Here is a 23,085-nt window from a genome sequence, read left to right on the forward strand (position 1 = left end):
TCTGTTCTATCACATCACTTGTACTGATACATATTGTGACTCCCAAGAACAGAAAATAATGTGGAAAAGCTTGACAAAATCCATAGTTGAAAGTCAGGTTATTTTAAAATTTGGGGTGTGTTTTGTGAAAAATAGATGATTTTTTTCCCTTTTCTTAGTCCAGCATTGATATATGAGGTAAAAAAAAGCTGTAGCCTGAGTGACATGATTGACTTTCTGAATTACCTGGCAAGGACATTTGTGTTTTGGTATAGTCTGGGCCATTAGAAAGAGAACTAGGCACTAGTTTGTGATTGGTGACTGTAAAGTTTTGTTAATAGAGCATATGCATTCGTCTGGAAATATTTTAGGTCTTAGGCTGTATTTCTGAGCTTTCAAGCACTCTTGTTAATTATTCATTGGTAATTGATCCTGCTGGGAATTAAATGCAAAGAGCACTGTTAACTGGACAGTGAGAATAACAGGGATTCATATCTACTTTTTGCTGGCAGAGTGAGGCAATGAATGTGAAAAATCCCAAGGCACAAATTGGTGTAAATCTGGTAAACTCTGTGCCATGGGGACTTTTGGGCTGGAATGAGTAAACTCAATGTCTTCAGTAGCTGCTGTATCCAATGCCTGGAGAACAGAACTGTAATTTTTTGCAATAGAAGGCTACCAGGAAAGGAAGTCAGTGAGAACTTTGGTGGATCTGCCAAGGCACTTTGTCTAATTTATGTCTTTGGAATTAAAAACAGATCTGAGAGCAGAAGAGCTGAGGGAGATACAATTTCGTGTTTACATCTTCTGGGAATCTAATAGTGTCTGCACCTTGACTAAAATTTTCATCACAGCAGGGATAGTTGGGGACTTAAATTGGCTGCATATTAGGTAAGGACTAGGTGTGCATATATAAAGAACCATGCCATAAGAGTGATTGGTTTTTACGGAGTTCTTTTGCCTTTCTTTGTCCCCCCCGTATAACACAGCAGCAAGTCTGCCAAGTAGTTTAAGTATCAATAAGGGTACTGCCATAGGCTTCAGTTGCCAGTAGCCCAAATGCTGTCCTGGAATGATGCAGTTACATTGCTTTTGGTTCTGGGGCAGCATAAGCTTCCTGAGAATGTGTGATGCTGATCTCCTGTCCAGGTTCTGTGGGAGTAAGTGGCCTGTTCTTAGGGCTTTTATCTGAGCTAATGCACAACTACAGGCATTGTCTCAGGCCTGATAGATTTAACATAACAACTTCCTTAAGGAAAGATTTACCAGTATGAATAAATGAAATACATTGGGTTTGTGAGAATTCATATCCAGAGTTTACAAATGAAGTGTGATAAAGTCACTGTGGGTTGAAGGTAAAATAAGATGTATCATAAACAAGGACTTTAATGTTTAGCAATGCCTGCATATATGAAACATTTAATTTCAGTTCATTTTAAGCCCTGTACTTTGCTGTCTCAATGTTCACTTTTCCCCTACCTGTAAATCATAGGGTGACTGTTTGAAGAAGATCATGTGTCTCAGAGTGTGCGGGTGAGTGGAAGGTTAAACATTGTGACTTGCATTCAGGTGACTCTTGTGCAATCAATCCCAGTGATATGATACTCAGTCAAAGAACTGAGACAGAATTGACAGTCGTGGTGAGAAGAAAAGAGACAAAGAAGGTAAAGTGGTGGCTCTTGAATATGTTTCCAAAACTGCATTAGAAAAAAAAAAAAAGATTTGGGCTTTGGTTCTCGGCTGCAGCTGGGTCTCTAGCAGGTATGAGAATGTGCTGAGTGCTTGCCCAAGTGTTCAGCAACACAAGGGAAAGGGTTGAAACCCAGAACCCCCCTGTTTACATTCTGTCAAATGTGGAAGGCAGATGGCGAGAGAACCAGGACTTTGGCTGTATTCTATAAAAGTGTGATTGTTTATTTGCATGGTCATAGAAGAGCCAGATATATTTGTTTTATGCATTTTGTGCTATCTTGAAAAGCAAAAGAGTTTAAAAAGAGCAAGAGAGTATTTTTTTCTGTAGTAAGATGCTAAAATGTGCCAAAGATTTTGATGTTTGTAAATACACAAGAAAGCCACTGTTTAGATAGTCCAAATAAGATCATAAGGGTGATCAAAGATTCTGTTCAACATGGAGTTTAGGGTTTAATGGGCCAGTTCTAACAATAGTATCCACACAGGTATCGTTTTATAGTAGCTAAAATAAATTAGTTTGAACCTTAAGCTGAGAAACAGAACCTCTTTGCATTCTTTTCCAGTTACTGTTTCAGTTAAGCAGCTTCAGCATATTGGTAGGTACTTTATGGTTTGCATAGAGTTCATATTCTTTCCATTATGTTTACAAATTATACCTGATTGGGAAAAATCTTTCTGAGGGAGAAGAGGTAGTGGAGGTGTTAATAGAGGAGGCATGGAACATGAAAATGTATTTCTCTAGGCCTTTGGAGGGATTCCAAAAATGATTTAGAATTTGAGGAAAGGTAGGACACCGAGGCAATGAGGCAGCTGTGGATTGCAATGCACTCCTAAGCAGTTCTGCAGTTCTGAACAAGGAGTAAGATGTACAAAAACAAAGGCATGGAGGCAAAATGATGTATAGTCTGGTACATGATCCTCTCCAAGTGAAGGATAGCCTGTGCTCTCCTTGGCTTTCTAGTTTGCTGCAGCAGAGAGTGCAGCTACTTGAGTACATCTGTGTCACACCTGACAGACAGTCACTGTGAGGTCAGGGCCATTGCACACCAGACACTGGAGAAATGTAGATACAGTTTGTCTTAGAAAGACCTCCTAGAGGTGTCTTGCACTCCTTAACCTGCCCTGCCTCTCCACACCCTCCAGTAAACCACAAAGCTTTTTAGCACAGGGTACTGTCACAGAGGGAGCTCTTTGGTTACATTTTCTTATTTAGTTGCACATAATAACTGGGCACAGCAGGGCAGACAGCAGATATATACTAACTAGGGGAATAACAGTATCCTCCTCTGTATAGGTCTGGTGACATCCACTATAGTTGTTGCTATATCATAATTCTAAGGCAGTTTTATGAAAAATTCTGTCTATTCCAATGGAGATGGCAAGGGAGAGAATGTCCTCTAAATGCAGAAGCTTCCAGCCACTAATAAAGATATCTTAAACAGAATTTACTTCAGGATTTCATACCCATCAGTTTCCTTACAGCTGCCTCTTCTCATACAATCATTTAAACACATATGTTTTGCAGATGCTGGCAGGGTTCTCGAGTGCCTAATGCAAAATGGAAAAAGGATATTTGCCCTTAATAAAAACATTTTTTCTTCTTAGAATAAAGCACTTTTCCCAAGATTTGCTGGCTTACTGCTTTTAGTAACACTCATGCTGCCCTCTTTCTAAAAACTGTGGAACACCTGTCCTTTGAAAACCCAGGCTTTTCAAGATGTCCCAAATTTGACATCCCAAAATTAAGGCACTCTACAGAATCCTGGCTATTATCTTTATTCAGCCCAGATGACCTCACTTTGCACCATGGGGAATTTTCTTATGCATTTCTGGTTAAGCCTCAAATCTCTCTAAGGTAGAGTTGCTATTAGTGTTCTATTCCAAATTAAAACACAAAACCACATTAACCAAACCTAAGGCAGTGCTAAATGAACACGGTGAGTTGACTCCATACATTTGAAATTCTATTCCAGATCTAATTTTGCCAAATGGTACTCTATAAAACAGTATGTAATTTCCTTACTTGCACATTTGGTACTTTGCAAGTCTGGGTAGAAATAACTTTACCTACAAATAACCTACTTCAAAATAATGAGGAAAGGATCTCTTGCAGTAATAGGTCAGAAAACATTTGTGGTTGTGGGGATCTGTTATCAACCTCATTTTATTTCAGTGTTATTAATCTGGATAAAGATAATTAAATGTCTTAGATGCACTGGAGATATATAGAACACACAGGTGTTTTGTACCTGTAGCCTTGCCTGTCTCCTCACTCGCTTAATTACTGATACTAAAGGATAATTGTTCAGATGCACAAAGGTCATTTTAATGCAAAGTAGGGAATTACTTTGAGCCTAGGAGCAAATACAGTCTTACTCCAATAAACTACGCCCTTTGGGATATACTGGGAACAGGAATGTCAGGCAGAGAAGAAGATAGCTTATACTTTTCTTGAGATGTAGATCTTGCATCTAATTCTGTTAGAACTTAGGATGACTATCTTATATCTCTGCCACAATGCACAGACCATTTGAAAGAACACTGAATGTGGTAATATAGCCTTTGTCCACCACAAACCCTGGCTCTGTTAAACCTTGATACTGATACAATCACTAACTCCTGAGTGTGGTTCTTAGGGTTTGACTTATACACCTGACTCTATCAGTCCTTGTATAGGTATACATGTGTTCTATGTACACCTGTATGGAATATCCTACTGTGTTCATTTGTGGTTCCACTATGTACCCTGTTATGTAGAAACAGACATACTGTGAGCTCACAACTACATTAAGCCTTTAAGGAAAATGACATGGAAAAACACAGGTCAGTGAACAGGCAGTGGAAAATTGAGCTAAATTATCAGATCAGAATTTGGGTTTTCTGAGATGTAGTGTGTAGCTGCAGATGGCAATTGCTGATTAAAAAATACATTTAAAGTAATTATATAAAGAAAAAATAGAACCACACACAAAGATTTAAAGTAATTATATAAAGGAAAAATAGAACCACACACAAAGATTCAGTAGTTTCTTGGAAAAAACACTCACAATGCCACCCTTTTCATATGCAGATTTCTATCACTATGCCCTGGCTGTGCAGGTGTGCCATAAGTCTTTCTGATAATGCCACCTATTATGATTAATATCGACTGAGTATAAAGGAGAAGTGGTTATTTGGCAACTTGCAGCAAAGCAATGCACAGTCTGGTTGTGGCTGGTAGAAAGCTCCGCTCTGTGACTGCAGAGCTGGGGCCATCCCAATGTCAGGCTGGTCACTGGGACATGTGATAACAGCCATGGCCCTTGGGATCTGTGCCAGCAGGGAGCTGCCTTCTCCTGTCTGTGCCTTTTGCAGTAAAAGAGGCCCATTGGAGAACATGGTGAAAGAAGTTACTCTGGCAGCTCCATGCCCTCTGAGAATTCCCTCTGTACAACAGAGATCACTGACGTAGTCAAGTTCAGCAGACTTAAGGATATTTTGAGAATCCCAGAGAACAAATTGATCAGTGACCCAGTTCTTCCATTCCATTTGATTGCTTTATTGAGCTGGAATTCCTGATACTAAGGGGATCCCTGGGGTCTGGTAAATTTGTTGTAAAAAGAGATGTTTGAATTAAGCACTTCATGGATGAAGAGGGCACAACAGATCAAAACAACTTTGGTTATTCCTGCTTCTATTTAGAAACTGTAGTAACATTCATAGCCTGCCTGCGAGATTTAAATTGAAAGATCTCCTTTGTCTGCTGTACTATGGTTTTTAATACATAAAATATAGTAGGCATATAATGCAGTTAGGATACTGATATGTGTAAATCACCTTTTGTAAGCAGGACTAAATAAAGGAAGCTCATACTCCCACCAGGTTTGGAATTCAAAGCATGTCCAAAAAAAATTTGCAGGTCTCTGAGAGAAAGTAGCTGTAGGAGTGTGTCCTCTACATGTGGGGTGGGATTTGAGAGTTTTTCATTCATTTCAAATGTGGTGAATGATAAATCTTTGCACTTGTATTAATGATGCTTATATTTGCTGAATGGTACATTTACTGGGTTTATTTCTGTTAGCAAATGTTTGTGTCTTGCTTTCATAGCCCCCAAACATGGCTCATTCTCCTTGGTTCATCAACAGTCCTCCATTTAAAGTACCTCTGAAAGCCTCTGACACAGCTGCTGCACTTAGGAAATTTCATTTTTCTTTTCTCTACCTCTGTGGGTACTGTTCCCCAGCACTAACTCCATGGAGTGTAGACTGTTGCTGGTGTGCTTACAAAGTAGCTGTAGCATTATCAATGTTACTGTAAACCACTAATTTCAATGAAATTCTTAATCATTCAAATGCATTAGCAACCTTATGTATTTAAGATAAAAGTAGTCCCAGTTGAGTGAGAATAAAAACTCACAAATAATAGGAGTCTAATGAGATCATTCACATGTATAAAGTGACCATGATCATGATTGTGCATAATCCCAGGTTTGTCAGAAGTTCATTGTTCTGCCATCAAAAGATATTAATACTTTATAGTTGTTTTCTACAGCAAGCACTAACAAAGACAGCAGTTTGGAAAAAAATGGCTGAAAGGCCCATTCTGCAAGTTGGAAATGTGAGAGATTACATCAGTCTGGAGGTTTCTGATGATTACACTTGACAGTTGTAAACCCAAAACTTAAAGGTTAATACCAAGTTATTAACAAATCACAAATGCTCATTGTTGTCAGGCTTCCCTGTGTATTGCTTACACCTTCCTCTAATTCTTCAGGACTTACTCATGGATAACTTATAACTCACACTGGAATGAATACCATGTACAGTAAATTATGTAAGAAGATTACACAAGGTGCCTCTCCCATGATGTAACTAACATTAAATTGTTAATCATAAACCTGGAGCTTCTCAGTTTTCACTAGCATATACAACTGTTATACAGCCAGGTGAAACACCCTCTGAGGAGTCTGGTTAAGTTCTTCTGTTTTTACTGACATTTGCTGAAAGCCATATGCTGCACATAAAGCAGAAAGACAGCAAAGCCTTGCTACAAAAATTAAAGCTTTTTGTATGAAAAGGATGCTGAATGTTGAAAAACAGCTTTATTTTAGCCAGGACATGTTTTTATTTCATCTTTTCTGGACACGTGGCAAAACCTAACCCTAAGGGAAATCATTTCCTACAGCTTAGCAGTGTTTTGTATTATTCTCTGACAAAATTTGTTTGTCAGTTTTAAAAGCAGTTTATAAACCAGTCAAGTAGATCAAAACCAGAAATCTGAAACGTTCTTAAACATTCATTGAGTGAGATGTTTTTTCCCTTAAAACAAATCCTCTTTCCTTTTTGCTAGCTTGACTAATACAAACTTTCACTATAATGATGACTGGAAAAGAAAAAGGTAATCTTTTAAGCTGAAGTTGTGATGTCAGCTGGAGTGTTCCATTCCCATAGTGTTATTAGCCATAAGGCAGTCTATAAAACAATACTACATTTCTCTGCATGGGGCATGCTAACTAGCTTGCAGTTTCACTGGGTTTAGCCTACTTTAATTCTCCAGTGATATAAATCTTCAAGTAGTGCCTATTTCATTTTGAGGTGTGTGTTTATCACGTCACATCTTTTTGGTTTATTGCATCTTTTTTCTGCTCCTCTGCCATTCCTGTTCTTCTGCAGGTAACTGCTATACCATATTTGTGGAAGGCAAAGGCACAAACTGTGTACTGTTGCAAATTGTATGTGTGTTATAGTACCACAGTACAGTACTTACAGTAGAGAGAATCATGAGAAATATGTAGCAGCAGTCTGGATCAGTTCCTAATAACCTGAGTGTGCTGATGAACCTCTGTCCTCGTTCAGCAGGAGGGACCAGCTAATCCTGTGTGGGGGTGATCAAAGCTGTGTATTCTACCCCCTCTATTCATTCCCCAAGGTCAATGGGCCATTAGCAGCAGCTGCCCAGGGAGCCATTATCACCTTCACACCCAGCCTGAGGGGGGCGGAGCTGCCAATGGGCCATCAACAGCTCAACACCCCCTGGCTCCCAGAGTTAATCGCCCATTGTGTGAGTCCCCGCCCAGGGGGAGGGACTGAGTGCTCCCTGAGGGTACATAAGTGGTGGGTAAGAAGACCTTGGGAACTTCTCGTCGGATCCAGAGCAGCAGCAGGACCTTGACAGGAGGAGATCACCGCTCTCGCCCAGACCACAGCCCTCGCCTGCACCAACAGGTTTTTCTTTTCGTTTTGCTCTGGACTTGGGGGAACCACAGGGGTCTCAGCACAAGGGCAAACAAACCCCCTTGGGTTTGTGCCCCAGGACACTGGGTTATACTGCTGGGGTATTGTGAGTTGAAAGCAATTTCCCTTGTGTGTCAGTGTTGTTATTGTAATATTATTATTAAATTTTAGCTCTGACTTATAATCTCTCTCATGGTGAGTTCATTTCCCCTGCTGGTTCACCTTCAAACCAGCACAACCTCGTTAGATAAAAACTGTGTCTCTATTTACTGATATCATCACAAAAATATTTTCTTCCTCTTAGATTCATTGTTACTGCAAAAAAAAAAAATCAGGTAAGTTTAAAGAAGTTTAAATTCTTTCAGGCATTTCTGGACAGATTTGTACATGCTGGTTCACCCTCACTGATATAGTTCTGTCTCTTTATGTATTTTTGGGCTTCTCCAAAGCCAGCAAAACCTTTCTTTATGCTGGTCAGGAAGGGACCAGGTGTAATTGCAAAAAAATAGTAGAGTGTACTCTCTTTATAAACAATGACTGTGTGTGCTTTCTGCCATTGAAAGGCTGAAATGGACTATGACCAAACCATTCCCCCAATTCACACACAGAATTATACAGAAGGGAACAAGTGTCACATATCCCAGTGATTAGCATAACACCAGAAAGGAAGAGGAGAATCCCATTTTGAGTGTAATGTTTCTTTTTTGGTGACTACTGTGCCATCTTTGAGTCACAAATAACTCCAAGCTGTGAACCCACTGCTATGGAGTTTACTGTGTAGGGCCAGGCTCTCCAGTCCAGGTGCCTCATGATGCTTAAATGACAGAAAATTTGCAGATCAAATTTCTTTACTCCTGTGAATTTTATAAAATGACACTTCACTCTCCACAACAGGTCCTCCCAAGCTGTGCTGTTTATTCCACAGGACTACAGGAAATAGTTTGAAGTAGTTACCGAACAAAATTTTTCTGGCTATATTTTTCTGAATGAGACTTGCAATAGCTGGTGGAGCATTTTTCATCAAGAGCCATATGTCAGCTTCTGTGCTATGCAAGGCCTGGTAGAGAGTTTGGAATTCCTGTCTCTGCTTTCAGGATGAGGATATGGGGAGTGGGATAAATAATCCCCTCCTTCTCTGTGCTCACATAACATGGCAGAAAGTTAAACATAGTTCTCTTTCTACACTGGCAGTGCCCAAACTGGCTAAATGGGGGAGCAGCTTACACATGTTTCCTATCAAGAATTAAGAATGATTGAAACTTGCTATTTCTCCTTTCTGTCTCCTGCTGGGTGTTGAGTCTTCTTTGCTATACATCCTTATCTGTCATTCCCTTCTTCAGGAGGTTTAGGCAGAGCTGAGTCAGACCTTGGCTCGCAGGCCCCTGTCTAGAGTTGTCCTCTGTGTCCCAGTGCTCTGGCTTAGCACTGGCACATTTTGCCTGGGACTGCTAGTGGCTGAACTCTGTACATCATGACATGGTGGCAAGAAGCTTAAAACATTGCAGTAGGTGCAAAAGTCAATGTGTCATGTTGATGGCTGTAACTGCCTTACGTCAGGGCAGTGGTATGACAGACCACACTGTTTTCCTCCACTGCAGGCCATGTATAGCCTGTTACACTTTGATCTCAGCAAAACAGAATGGATTCCTTTTGTTTGTAAACAGCAGCTGGGTGAAAGGAAAGGGTAATGGAGCCTGAAGGTTTTTATTGGATAGACACTGGCTTTGAATATATTTGCTGACCAGATAACAACGCATATGTGTATTGCCAATGTCAGTTTGGTCTGTACTTGTTACTGCTCCTAGAGCACAGTTGTGGTGTAAACCAATCTGCTCTGGTTTCACCTTGGGATATGGGATTCTGGAGGGAAAGTGTGGCCTGGCTGAACTGCTGTAGTGTGCCTTCCTGTGACCCTCTTGTCCCATGAGCTATTTCAAATAAGACTCTTCCTGTTCTTGGCAAAAAGGACATATTCTTTGGTGGGGAGCTTGCATGTCCTGTTACTGTTCAATATGGTTTTCCACATTTAAGAGGTTCCAACTATGCAAATGGAGCTGGTTTGTACCATTCATTAGATGCAAATCTGACTTAAAATGAGCATATGGAGACATATGAAAGGTTTGTACTGCAATTAAATGTGTCTGAGGATCAAGGACGACCAAATAATTTAGAAAAAATACTTGCATTTTAAAACATCTATTCCTGATTTGGGGCAAGTGTCCATGAAGCATCATCTCATCCTGCCTCATCCCACATTTCTAAGCAACCGTTCAGAGTTCACATCTGCTTTACTTACTGTCTGTTAGATTTACTACATTTTTATAACATATTAGAAAAGAAATATATCTTCAGACAAACATGTGGTTTGAAAATGGGATTATAATCCCAGGGGCTTCAAATATTCATGTTTCAGTGAGTAAAACCAGACTTTGCTGATACATTTTGCAGGGCAGAAATGGTTGTTACGTGGCTCATGCTGTATAAAATGATATAAAGCAGTTCTCTCTTTGACTATTAAATCACACATTTAGTAATAAGCATGGGTTGCAAATGCAAAATTCTTTAACTCTTACAGTAAAGTGTAGAATGTGAAACATAATAAAATTCTTAGCATACCAAAGGGTGTGAACCAGATAGAAATATGATAGTGGTTTTTAACACCTCTTTTAAAATGAGGCAGATGCAGAATAATCTAATCAAGATGTATATCCAAAGTATGGAATGACATCTATTCTGATCTCAACTTCCTGCATTCATAAACTGTACATCCATGAAGCTCTCAAATAAATCAATGTTCAACCCACAACTTTTCTTCTTAGTGGGCAGAGAAAATGTGGAATATTTGTTATTCCAACAGTATTGCATTTTTTGTGTGTGTACTGCATACACAATCCTGTGTTTTTGCAAAATCTAGCTGTAAAAGAAAACCTTGAAAGCAATTGCAAAGGCAGAGGCAAATGTGCCACCTCACGTGCCTTCACATGGAGTCAGCTGATTATGTGTGATTATAAATACATTGCTGATTGTGGCGGAGGGACCAGGCCTTGTGAGGGCTTTGTGTGGCCTTGTGGCTTGCACTTTTAAAGCATCTGAAACCTCTTGCAGTGACAGTGAAACTGCTGCAGGACACAAACACAAATTATGTTCTACCCCTGTGAAATAAAAACCACTCCTCAGTTAACATGTTTGGTTTGGCCCTGGTTAAAGCAGATTGAAACAAGGCAAGTTCATTCCTTATCATCTAAAGGAGGAGCTGCTGGGGTAAAAGGCAGAGTTAAGCATAGAAGTGGTAGGGGGAAAGGTCTCCTTTTGCCCTAGCAGAAAAAAATGAACTTCCTTCATTCTTTTCTGTATTTTTCTCTGTCTCATCTTTACACCACTGTCCTGAAGATCTTTTAAAATTACAAAGTTCACTATTATTCCTATGGCTGAAATTTGATTGAATTTTAGCTAGTTCTAGTTAAACATCTATAGCAGGAATCAGTTGCCTAAACAGAAACCTGTAGTACCATTTGTAAGGTGCTGCATAGGGCTGACACAGGACCTGAGGCAAATCACTGCTCTTCTGGGGCAGCAGTGTTATGTTAGGGCATCTTCCATGGGACTAGAGCCTTGCACTTAATCCATAGCCTAAACAAATTGTCTTGGCTCCCTGTGTGATCAGAGAAGAGAGAGACTGGCCCCTTCAGAAGATGTGTGAGTGTCTGACTTAGGCATCAAGACAAGTCAGTCATCCCTCTAAAGCACTTCCAAGGAGTCCAGGTGACAGGGTGAGTTTAGGATTCTAATTTATGGATGGCAAAAGTCAATTATGGTAAATAGTGTCATTTGTGAACAAGGAAAAAAAGGAAATTATGAGGTTTTAATATTAAGAGTTTGATTTCATAGTGCTACCAAGATTTATCACTTGTATTGTGGGAAGTCCAAAGATGAAACTAGCTAAAGCTCATGTTTAATTAAAGGTGCAACTGAAAATCTGAATTAGAATTTTTTTCCAGAAATTAGTTGTTATTTAAAGAAATACAGAAAGGCTTTGATTTGTTTAATTAACCAGAGGAACTTTACTCCACAGTATAATTGGAAGATATACATATCTTTTCATATGAAATTATTCCTCTCTATTTTAAACTGGTTTGTCAACTGTCACCTGTCTAAAGCAGATTTGTTGCAGTTGTGATGCTCTGAGGAGAGAAATGAAGTATAATTTGTAAAGGGCAATGTTATATTTTTTTATTAGACCACTGCTTTAGCAGGAGAAAATAGAGGAGTATTCAGCACACAACCCACTCCTTTAGGGTCTGCAAGCTTCTGTTTTCTGCCATTATTTCAGTATAGCTATTAAAAGATACTACTCCCTTTACAAGACTAGCCTCATTTATTACTGTCTTAAGGAATGCAAATCTATTAATAGTGGAAATGAGGTAAGGAGGTCAGGACTGTGAACAAAGCATAAGATACAACCTTTAGAGTCATCCCTGTCTCACTTCAATTAGACACAAAATGATAAAAAGATTCCATTTGACATTCTGAAGCAGCACAGGAAACACAGCAGTGCAGTTTAGCATGATATGGTTTCCAGTGCCATTTGAAGGCCAACAGATTCTGAGGTTTGGTCAAGTTATTCAGTACAAAGCCCCAAGAAGTAGGAAAGGACCATTTAGGCCACTGTCACATATCCTGACAGATTCACAAGGGTGGACACACACATCCCATACCAGAGAAAAGTCCCTTCCATGTCTTCCAAAACTGGCCAATTATATAAATGTAACTCCTTCTTTAAGTTTATATCGCCTTTGTTTGCCCTATCATTACTTATACAGAATCCCTCACTATAGTTTTAGGGGGTTCTGGTATTTTGAAACAAAGTGAGAGTGGAAGCAAATGTATTTCTTGGTTTTGAATTTAAAAGCTTAAGGACCCTTTTAAACACAAAATTTACAGGAGATAAGTGACCAGCTTTTGAGTTAGCTCTACCACTAAAGAATTTACGACTGAAGAGACTGAAGGCATTACCTGGTGAGGCTCATCCTACAACAGTTAGAAAAGCCTGTACAAAGCCATCTGCAGGATATTAGACATTAAAAGGAGATTTAATCAACATATAAATGGCTTAATAGCTCTCTGTTGTGTTTGGGATCTAGTGATTTCCTGCCCCCGGCTGTTTTGACATTAGTATTTTAATTCTGGTATTTTAAATGTACACAATGATAATGTTACTCTCTTCAGACTAGAAAATCTTGTGTAATGGCCACAACCAGCTAAACTCTGAATATTTATTTTTTTTTCTTCCCTGTGTTTCTTTGCTTGCTTCCTTGCACATGTGAGAGTATGTATGCATAGCTTCTTCGTTGGATTTCTTTTGTATTCTTTTCGTAGATTGCTTTATGGTGGGTTATGGTCTGCCTGTGGTCTCTGGACCAGAGGTTGAAGAACATTTTGAACCATGAACACTGCTATCCATGTGTGGTATAAATGCTAGAAATTGATTTTTGTTTTGTTAAAAGTGAATTTACAAAATTATTTGCTGTAAAAAACCCCATTGTCAGCTAATACTGGGATTTATTATTAAAGCATCCAAGTTTGTAAGAGCTAGGATACAGTCTGCTGGAAATGGCTCATCTGAGGTCTTCTTGAGGATTTTATGCAATATTTTTCTGTTGAGGTACTAATGATGAGGGTAGATAAGAGATCTCCTATTGCTCAAACTGAAGGGTCTGAACAGAGAGGGATGAAAGATCTGCCCTGGGACTCACTTCACAGCTGGGCTGCAGCAGCCTGTGCATGAGGTGCCTGTGACCGCACAGGATCCCTATTTCAAGAGGTCATTTGGACTCTGTGTACTTATTGAAGGTTAACCATAATTCCTTATTTTAAAAGATCCCCTGGGAATAGTGAATTAATTAATTATCAAGGCAACATAACATTCCTAACCATACTAATCAAAGCAACTGCTGATGAATATTTGATTCTACTGTAGATCTCAAGCTGAAGGGCCTATAAGGAAGGTCCAACAATGTATGTTACCAATAAAGTGTATGATGTTGTCTTGATAAAAACTTTGGATCAATTTTCCTTAGTTACCAATATTTTCCAAAAGTACATGTGTTTGTTTTGTCACACTTGAATACTCAGAAATGTTAAGGCATGTTCTCAAAAAGTAATTTTGTACTTTATGAATTGCTTAGTTTCTGTTTCACAATGTGCTAAATTTTTTATGATGATCATAAAATTAGAACAATCTGATATTATGTGTACTGAGATTTATGACATTCCACATTCCTTGAAAGGTAAGTTTGAAAAGGTAATGGATGAGAAATTTGATGTAATTTCTTCTGGAAATACAAAGAGAAATAAAAAAGTTGAAATTTATTTTATTCAGAGCTCTCCAATACCTGATTTTATCTTTCATTTCAGTGAGTAAAATTCTGTGAGAGGAATTCAGCTAGTCCCTTAAAGAACAGTTTATGTTTTAGATAGTAGTAACTTCACAAAAAAAGGGGATATAGATTATATGAGGACTATTATGTCCTGAGAGATCAGTATAACACATTCTCACACTTGAGAAATCTTGGATTAGAACTTGACCAAACATTCAGTGATCTCATTCTCCATCTTCATATCCCAGTTCTTTCAGTTTATTGCCATTTGAAGAATGTCTTCTGTCAATTTGTACATTCAAATGCTCCATCTGAAAACCTGCTTTCCGTGCATAAGGAAAATTGGACCTGAATGATTGATTTGCTTAAGGCTGAGCTTCAGATCAACACTGGTAAGTATTAAAAAGTTAATTGTTTAGATAACAGATCAATTATAAAACTGATTCTGTTCTGTTAAATGTAGAAATTCAGAGACTGCTTTGAGAAATATTAAAAGCAATAATAGTTTCAATTCTTTATAACAAGTGGAAGGTATGAATATGCAGTAATATGCAGTTGAGATGACAATATATGGCATGTTAAATAAAATATACCTTTCCTATACTGTTGAGGTTTTTTAATCTGACTATTTACATGGCTATTTATATTTATTTATATTGCTGTTTCCATAGATGAGATCTTATCACCATATCTGAAGTCTCACCCTTAGACAATAATCCCTGCTATGGAAACAGTTTGAGAAAAGTGAGATATCTTTAACGTGTAACCTTTTCAGTTGAGATCAGTGCTGTGCATCTGGAAAATCTTACAAATTTATTAAAAACAGTAATGTACAAAAATGTTTTAGGTGCAATAATATATAACATTATGAATAATATAATAATATTAAATGCAAGTTTTCTGCTCTTGTTATTGCTTCCTTATTTTCTCAAGCAGGGACATCTGAACTCTTGATTTTTAAAAGAATGTTGCCTTTCTGGTGAAGTTTCCCTTGACCAAGTAGCTGTACTGCTTCAAGATGTCAGGAAAAAACTATATCAGGGCATAAGAATTTATATACAGCCACTCTAAAAGGCAACTTCAGAAAAATCTCTCTGGCACACATGGGGAACAAGCACAGTACAGGCTCGCTGGGGCAAGAAGAGGTCAAGTCACTGAGTAGTGACTGTGCTCATACAATTTCACTTATAAAAGTCAGTAAGTTTTGATCTAAGGATGGTATGACTATTTGTGTCATATTTATATATATATAATATATATATATATATGTGCATATATATGTGTGTGTATATACACACACACACACATATATATGTGTACATATGGAAAATCTGCTATTTGTATCTGAATGTATTAAGTTAGCAGTTCAACAATCAGAGTAACAGGTTTTCATTGCATATCTATATATAAAACTTAGTCACACTTTTGTGACCTCAGTCAGACAATACAGTGAAATCTGAAGAAGTATTGACATGAACTGTGTATTGCTTAGGTAAAGTTAATTTGCTGTCTTTGGGAGAAGTTAATAAATTTGACTAATGGCCAAATGATCCTAATTCATAATCTGCGCATAGCCCCTAAAGAGCCCCTTCTAATTCATGGTCCTGTTGACAAAGGGTAAAGTTGAACAGAAAGTTTGAGTTTCTGCAGAATCAGACCTTTACTGTGCAAATAATGTGTATTTACATTCATATATTCACACACACATACATAAGTTATTTTACGTTTTAGAATGCTTGAAATGTATCATAACTGATATAAAGACAGTGGCTGCTAATACTTTTTGTGTTGTAAAAATCAATTGGCCCCAATAAAATCATTATCTCTTATTGCAATTTCTTTGTAACAAATGTACCAATTAAAACCTAGAGTCTTCAACAAGAGTCAACTCCTGGGAAATGAGAACAAATGTATTTCTCTGACCTACTCACAGTAGAGAGAATTCAGCAGAGATATTGAAGCTATTGTTATCCCCCATCTTCATCCAGATCTGATGAAGAAAGACATAAAAATCAATGACTTAGTGAGCTGGAAACAAACTTCAAAAGTTAAAGTGAGTCAATTATAGTTAAATGCTGAGTAAAGTGATGGATTCTCTACCTCTGGAATGTATTTGGGCAAACGCTAGTGTTGACAGCAGTATAGGGCTAGGATGGAGAACTTATATGTTTGTTTCAGAGACCATATTAACTAATCTTTAGTTCCTGCAGCCAGGAACGTATACATCAGAACAAAGAAAAGCTCAGTTGCTCTTGGAAATCCATCAGCATCTGTGAAAATGCACAGGACTACAGCAGAAAATACCCCAGCACAGAGCACCTTGTTCTCATTCACAACTTACTGTTCCCATGCATCATCATAAAGAACTCATGGGCATAATAGGAATGAATAGCAGGAATCAGAACTTATCATAGCATAAAACCATGGTCTTGTGGTCATGACTAATAAATTACCTGTATCCGAGCATGTGAGTCACATCCTCTCCATTTAGCTCAGCAAGATAAGTGGTTGGTTGCATCATGGCAGCTCCCAAGTAGCCAGCACAAAATAAAAGCAAGTAAAAATTGGTCATCTTAACTACTATCAGAATAACTTTTTGTTTCTGATGTGCTGAAGGTGTCAGCAGATTTGTGTTGAGGTAAAAAGTAATAGACTGTGGCATGAAAGGCAAGACTGGATGTAATTGCTTTATTTAAAACTTAGGAAATATGAAAGGTACCATCAACTTCTTCATTTTTTACAACTAGCAAACATATTCACAGTCTGCTTTCATCAAAACTTTCATAGTCCTAATGCCAACTGCTGCTGGGCTGGTAGAAAAAGCTATGTCTTGTTCTTTAGTGTGTGATTTGTTCAGGTCCAGGAGTTTTTCCAGAGAAGTTATTTTTCACGGTGGAATGGGTGGTTTAGTGACTGTTTATCTTCATGGCATTACTAATGAGATAAAGACTGTTCAGGCAGACTTCAGATGTCTCTTTGTATCCCATTTTTTGGCTTTTGTGTATTAAATTTTTATGTATTCTCTGTTTTGCTTTTCTTGCTGCTGGCTGTGGAACCTGAACTCTTCAGTGACAGCTATGTCAGCTGGAGGTTGTTGGCTGCACCTGCCTTGTGTAGTGGGGCAGGAACTCAACATTGTGTCAAAATCGCCTCAGCAATGTAAAGAGAGTTTCCTCTAATAGGAAAATCAGATATTTATCCTAACTTTATGCACTCCAGTAGGGAGTCCCTGAGGAGAGAGTTAAAGCCTGAAAGGCCTCACCAGTACTTGATTTGCTTTCATTGTCTGTACGGGTGTGGAGTTTTTCAGAAGAGCGAAGTACCAGCCACATAATAGTCAATGGTACAGCTTCTTAGGGCATCTTCTGAATTATTCCTTATCCTGTAAAAGACCACCTAGTCTCCTTCCACAGCACTGTACATTTGACCAAGGAAATAGCATCTTGGAACAGAAAGAGTTCCAGGAGGTTACTAAGAAGTGGCAAATTTTTGGTGGCTTCAGTAGTATTTTCATGAGTTCCACATCTATACATTTGCTTTACTCAGAGGCTTTGCCTGGATGCGCTTGCAGAAGTAATGATTGTTGAACACTGTACCAAGTATGTTTCAATGAACTACTTCTCTAAAGGAGCTACTCCGTGTTTATACACAAGAACCGAATTTTCCCATAATACCTCAGTAAGAAAAAGTGTTATTTCTCTGCTTGTTCTCCAGCTGTAAATTGCTAAGAATATTATTTGCAAATCTGTGTAACTCATGCCTTTAGGAAAATCTTCCTGTCTTTCTTCTGTTACAGAGCTGAGAAGGATAGAAACAAATGAAGAATTCACTGCTGCTCAGATATTCATCTTTGCAACATGCTGCACTACTTCTTAAGATTTGGGATTCATTGCACTAGCAAGAGCTGTTGTAAATATGTTTTACTGAGTATTTATTAACTTATATATGAATTTCATATGCATAGTTGCATATGCAACATGCCTATGTATAAATTATGACTGAAGTGTAGTTGCACTGGTATTTCAGATACTTGGAAATCCAAGAAAATTCATATATTCATGTTACTATTATTTCATCTCTTTCTATGCCTTAGAGTGGATTGTTTTGTTGGTGGTGTTCCATATAGTAAAAACAGCATGTATTGCTTAGGCAGCTATTGCAGGAATGAACTAAATGTGGATCAAATGATGACTGTCCTATCTAAGTGTTAAATAGAAAATAAATGTCACCTAGTGTTTGAGGCTCACCCAGGCTCACCCAGGCTTCCAAATCCTTGGAAAATATAATGAAATGCTCATGGGTCAAGGTCAGGACAGTGAGAGCTCACTCACCAGGAACAGTCACAGGTAAAACAGACTTCACTTGAGGAAATTAGTTTAATTTATTACCAATCAAATCAGAGTAGGATAATGATAAATAAAAACTGAATCTTAAATCACCTTCTCCCCACCTCTCCCTCCTTCCTGAGGTCAACTTCACCTCTGAATTCTCTACTTCTTTCTTTCCCAGTGGCACAAGGATACGAATAATGGGGATTGTAGTCAATTCATCACATGTTTTTCTCAGTGCCTCCTCAGGGGGAGGTCTCACACTCTTTCCCTGCTCCAGTATGGGGTTCCTCCCATGGGAGACAGCCCATCAGGAACAGCCTGCTCCAGCAGGATTCTCCATGGGGTCACAAGTCCTGGGAGCAAACCTGTTCCAGCATGGGCTCCTTTCTTCACAGGGCCACAGGTCCTGCCAGGAAAACATTGCAGTGCAGGCTTCCCTCAGGTCACAACCTCCTTTGGACATCCCCCTGCTCTGAAACAGGGTCCTCCAAGGGCTGCTTCACCATGGACTTCCATGGGCTGTAGGGGAATCTCAGCTCCTTCACCTCTTTTTTCACTGACCATGGTGTCTGCAGGGATGTTTCTCACATATTTTCATCTCTCTCTCTCTGCCTGTAGTTGCTGCTGTGCTATTTTTTTCTCCTTCTTAAATCTGTTATCCCACAAGTGCTACCCCAATTGCGGATAGGCTTGGCGTTGGCCAGCAGTGGGTCCATCCTGGAGCTGGCTGACATTGTCTCCATTGGACATGGAGGAAACTTCCAGCATCTTCTCACACAAGTCACCCCTGAAGCTCCCCACTTTCAACACCTTGACACACAAACACAATACACCTAGTTAAGTTGTATTTAGGTAGAAGACCATATTAGTGTTGGTCTCTGGTCTTTAAGTTATTTATTCTTATTTTTCCAAGACATTACACATCAGAGAGGTTCCCTCCATGTACCATCTGTTTCCTTGCAACTGGAAATGGTAGAATAATTTTCTGAAGAATTGCTGACAAGATGTGGCAAGAGAACAGTAATCCATAAGGACAAGATTTCTCATTAAAGTCACTCAGCTCATCTGTGATACTGCAGGCTCTTGATTTACACTGGTCACCCCTGGAGCAGAGAGGACAGTGGCTGGTAAGTTACATTTTTTATTGCACAGGGTAATGGTGAGCTTCTTGACAGTAACTGGGATTGCTGTCAGATGAGTTTTTATGACACAGACACACTTATCTAAGTGAGATTATTCTAGTTAGACAGTTTATCATAATAACAGATGTCATCATAGATGCCTCTTGACCTTAGTTACTTCATGATGTCTTAATGCTCGCTGGCTGTTGTCATATCATTCCTTAGGCTATTGCTAGGAAGGGCAGATGGACCTCACACGTCCCTCATGAATTATAGCAGACCTCTCTTTTTAGCCTTGTGGTACAGACCTTAAATTTCTTTTCTCTGTGTGCCTCCTGGTCTTGTCTCATGAACAGGACCTTAGTGCAGATTGCTGCTTCTGCTCTGGCTGAGCAGCCAGTTTATGACATATTGGCACAGCTGGACATCTCAGCCAGCTGACAATAGTTGCAAGCAGACAAAGGAAATTGCTTTAGGACAATTTAAAAATTAAATATATGCCACAGAAGGTTGGGTGGATGGAGAGGGCAAGGAATAATATGATAGAGTTGAGAGACAGAATCACAGACATGGTGATTGGAAGGGATGCTGCAGGTCAGCTAGTCCAGCCTCCTGCTTAAAGCAGCACTACTTACTTTGGAGACCTAAAAGCACAGGAGAGCATACATAGGTAGGAAGTGTATCTGGACTAAAACAAAGGACATGTCCTCTTCCAATTGAGGAACCATGTTTCTCCACCGTAAAATGAAAGCTACTTTTAAGTCATGATCACGTCTTCCCCACCACTCTACTCCTATACATTAGTATTTCACTATAAATACCAGCTGTCTTTTCAGGAGGGTCATCAAAGTACTTGGAAGTTAAGCCTCTATATAATGTGAAAAAAAAAAAAGAATCCTATACAATGTGGAAAAAAAGAAGAATCTGTGATGATTGAGTAAATCATTAGCTGGGATAAAGGACTTATTTTTCCTTCTCTGATAAATGGCAGCAGCTTTACTGATTTTTTATTCTTTGTGTATAAGGAGCCTTGGGGTAGAGATCTTTTACTACTTTACACAAATCTGAGTAAAGAAATGTAAAACTCATCAGCTTTCAAGCAGAATCATGTTTAGTCTTGAGCTGCTGGTATTGTCAGGTGAATTTCAAAACTAGGTCTGTGTGCCTTCTGGCTTAGCCACTGTTAGCAGGAGAAAAATGAAAAATCTAAGGTTGGAATTTGAGACTAAGCCCTGCACCAGCTAAAAGATGTGCTTAGTTTCATGTAGAAGTGTAGTGAAATGTTCTTAGGACATGATTCCAGCTGAATTTATGTGTTTGGAGGAGCATTTCCTTAAACCCATGCTGAAATTTGGTGATGGGATGCTACACAGTTTTTAACAAAAGTGGTAGTCTTACCTGGCTGAATTGAAAATTAAATAATTTTTTATAATGTTTCACTCCAACTTTTGCTTTTAACAGTGGTCATATTGCCCCTTCCTACTTGCAGATGCTCCAAGGAAAATGGGAAAATAGAGCTGGAGACTATAAGAAAATCAAGATCACAGTCCAAGGTATAATATCTAATCAAAGTAGCTGTTTGATAGAGAAAAGGGTACCTGCCTTCAAGCAGTGAGAGCCCCACCTTTGCCATGAGGTGGACATACTGACCCACATTGAGGTGTTCTGCTTTGCTTCCTGGCAATGCACATTTGCCTTGCTTTGGTTGCAAACCCTCTAGTGGGGATCCTCTGGAAACAGGAGCCTAGAGGAACTGGATGATTGGCTTGAAAGATTATTTTGTTGTGATTGCTAAACCAGCTGCATTCTTCCACTAGCTCACCATGTCAGATCCACATAAGCACGCTCCAGTGCATAACCACACTTCTGAGAGGGTAAATTCAGCCAACCATCTCTTTACTCCTTAAGGGCTGAGATAAAGAGGAGTGTGAATGGCAGATAGTGGAGCAGATCACACAAAGCCAGACTAACTGCTGAGTTCTGAGTCACTTAGTCAGGACCCCTTAGAACCACTTTAATAATTCAGTAAGACCAGTAATATTTTGAACTAGGTCACTAGAAATGAAAGAATCTAGAGTAGCCACCCCAATATCCTTCTCTCACAAATATGAAATATTAGAGCAAAATGTGGCTATAACACTCCAAATAACTCCCAATGAAGCATTTTAAGGCAATGTCCCCAGAGAAAGGCCTATGGTCTTGCTAAGATGGTTGCTGCAGCCTGGTATTTGTTTGCTGGCTCATCTTCCAAGCAGACAATCTACCCATATGTGTGACCTTAGCCTGGAATCTATGCTCTCAGTTTTCTAGAATACAAGCTCCTTGAATAGAAATTCATAACCCTCTAACATGATAATAATACAAAAATCTGAGTCAGCCAAATTACTTCACTTGGATAATAACATGTAAACAGAAAAATCCATTTCTGTTGGCTGAAATATTGCCAAGGTTCATTAGAATCAGTGCACAGACACTCAAATATGATGGTAACTTGTAGCTTTGAAAGACTGGTGATTTCTTGAACAAAAAAATATGCAAAGCATTTAAGATATTGTGTATGAAGATGAAAGATGCATGATTTAAATTGAAAGCTATAGGGGTGTAACACTGGAATTAAGATAACTTGTCTAAAGAACATATTAGTAACAAATTATTTTTGCCAACTGTTGACTTTTATTCAGAAATGAAAGGTATAACTACTTATTTGGAAATACACAATTCTAACTTGTACATAAATGCAATAACTGTCTATGCAATACATATGGATTTTTCAAAACCAAATTCTCTCTATGTCTTTGTTCACTTGGTTTTGCAATCCTCAGTATTTCCAGTAAATCTGTTAAGGAAATGTCTGATCTTAAACAACATATGAAATAAGAATACATAAAAATTGCTCTTTGCTCCTGGAATTTAGCTATCTTCAGCTTTTTTTCATCATGGACACAATTTGAAAATTTACTACCTGTCATGTAATCCCAGCTATGTGGATATTTGCAAGCTACATGAGTTCTTAGCAGCCTTGAAATAATCATTCAGGTGAAAGTTTAAGAATAAAACAGTGGTCACTGATGGATCCTTTTGCTATTTCTTATTTGTCTTGCATAGGCAATGACAAGGCTGGGAAGAGCAGCTAGTGATTTCTCTTCATCTCTGTACCTGGGCCCTTCATCCTGACAGGCTCCTTTTTTACACAGAAAGAGGGAAAGCTACTGCTGTTAAAAATATGCTCATTAAATCAGCCTGATGCTTTCATTTGAATATTTGCATCTGTTTGGATGTTTTCCTCGATGTATTTTTGCCATCTGTATTGGTGGATTCATGCACTCAAACACATGCAAAGCTGAAATGCACTGAGGGAAAGACCCCAGAGTGC

At 38.7% G+C, this 23,085-nt stretch overlaps 1 long non-coding RNA gene across 2 annotated transcripts; it reads left to right on the plus strand.

Moving 5' to 3' along the window:
* The first annotated feature begins 1,557 nt into the window (after positions 1–1,557).
* Positions 1,558–22,875, plus strand: LOC139675786 (uncharacterized). 2 transcript variants are annotated; one of them, XR_011698543.1, is made up of 6 exons: positions 1,558–1,643; positions 14,509–14,652; positions 18,057–18,169; positions 19,505–19,718; positions 21,202–21,265; positions 22,818–22,875. It is a non-coding gene; the product is annotated as an uncharacterized lncRNA (long non-coding RNA). The 2 variants fall into 2 exon arrangements; XR_011698542.1 differs by lacking the exon at positions 22,818–22,875 and having other exon boundaries at positions 21,202–21,570.
* Positions 22,876–23,085: the final 210 nt, after the last annotated feature.

Source organism: Pithys albifrons, chromosome 9 (assembly GCF_047495875.1).
Source record: "Pithys albifrons albifrons isolate INPA30051 chromosome 9, PitAlb_v1, whole genome shotgun sequence".
NCBI classification, from domain to species: domain Eukaryota; kingdom Metazoa; phylum Chordata; class Aves; order Passeriformes; family Thamnophilidae; genus Pithys; species Pithys albifrons.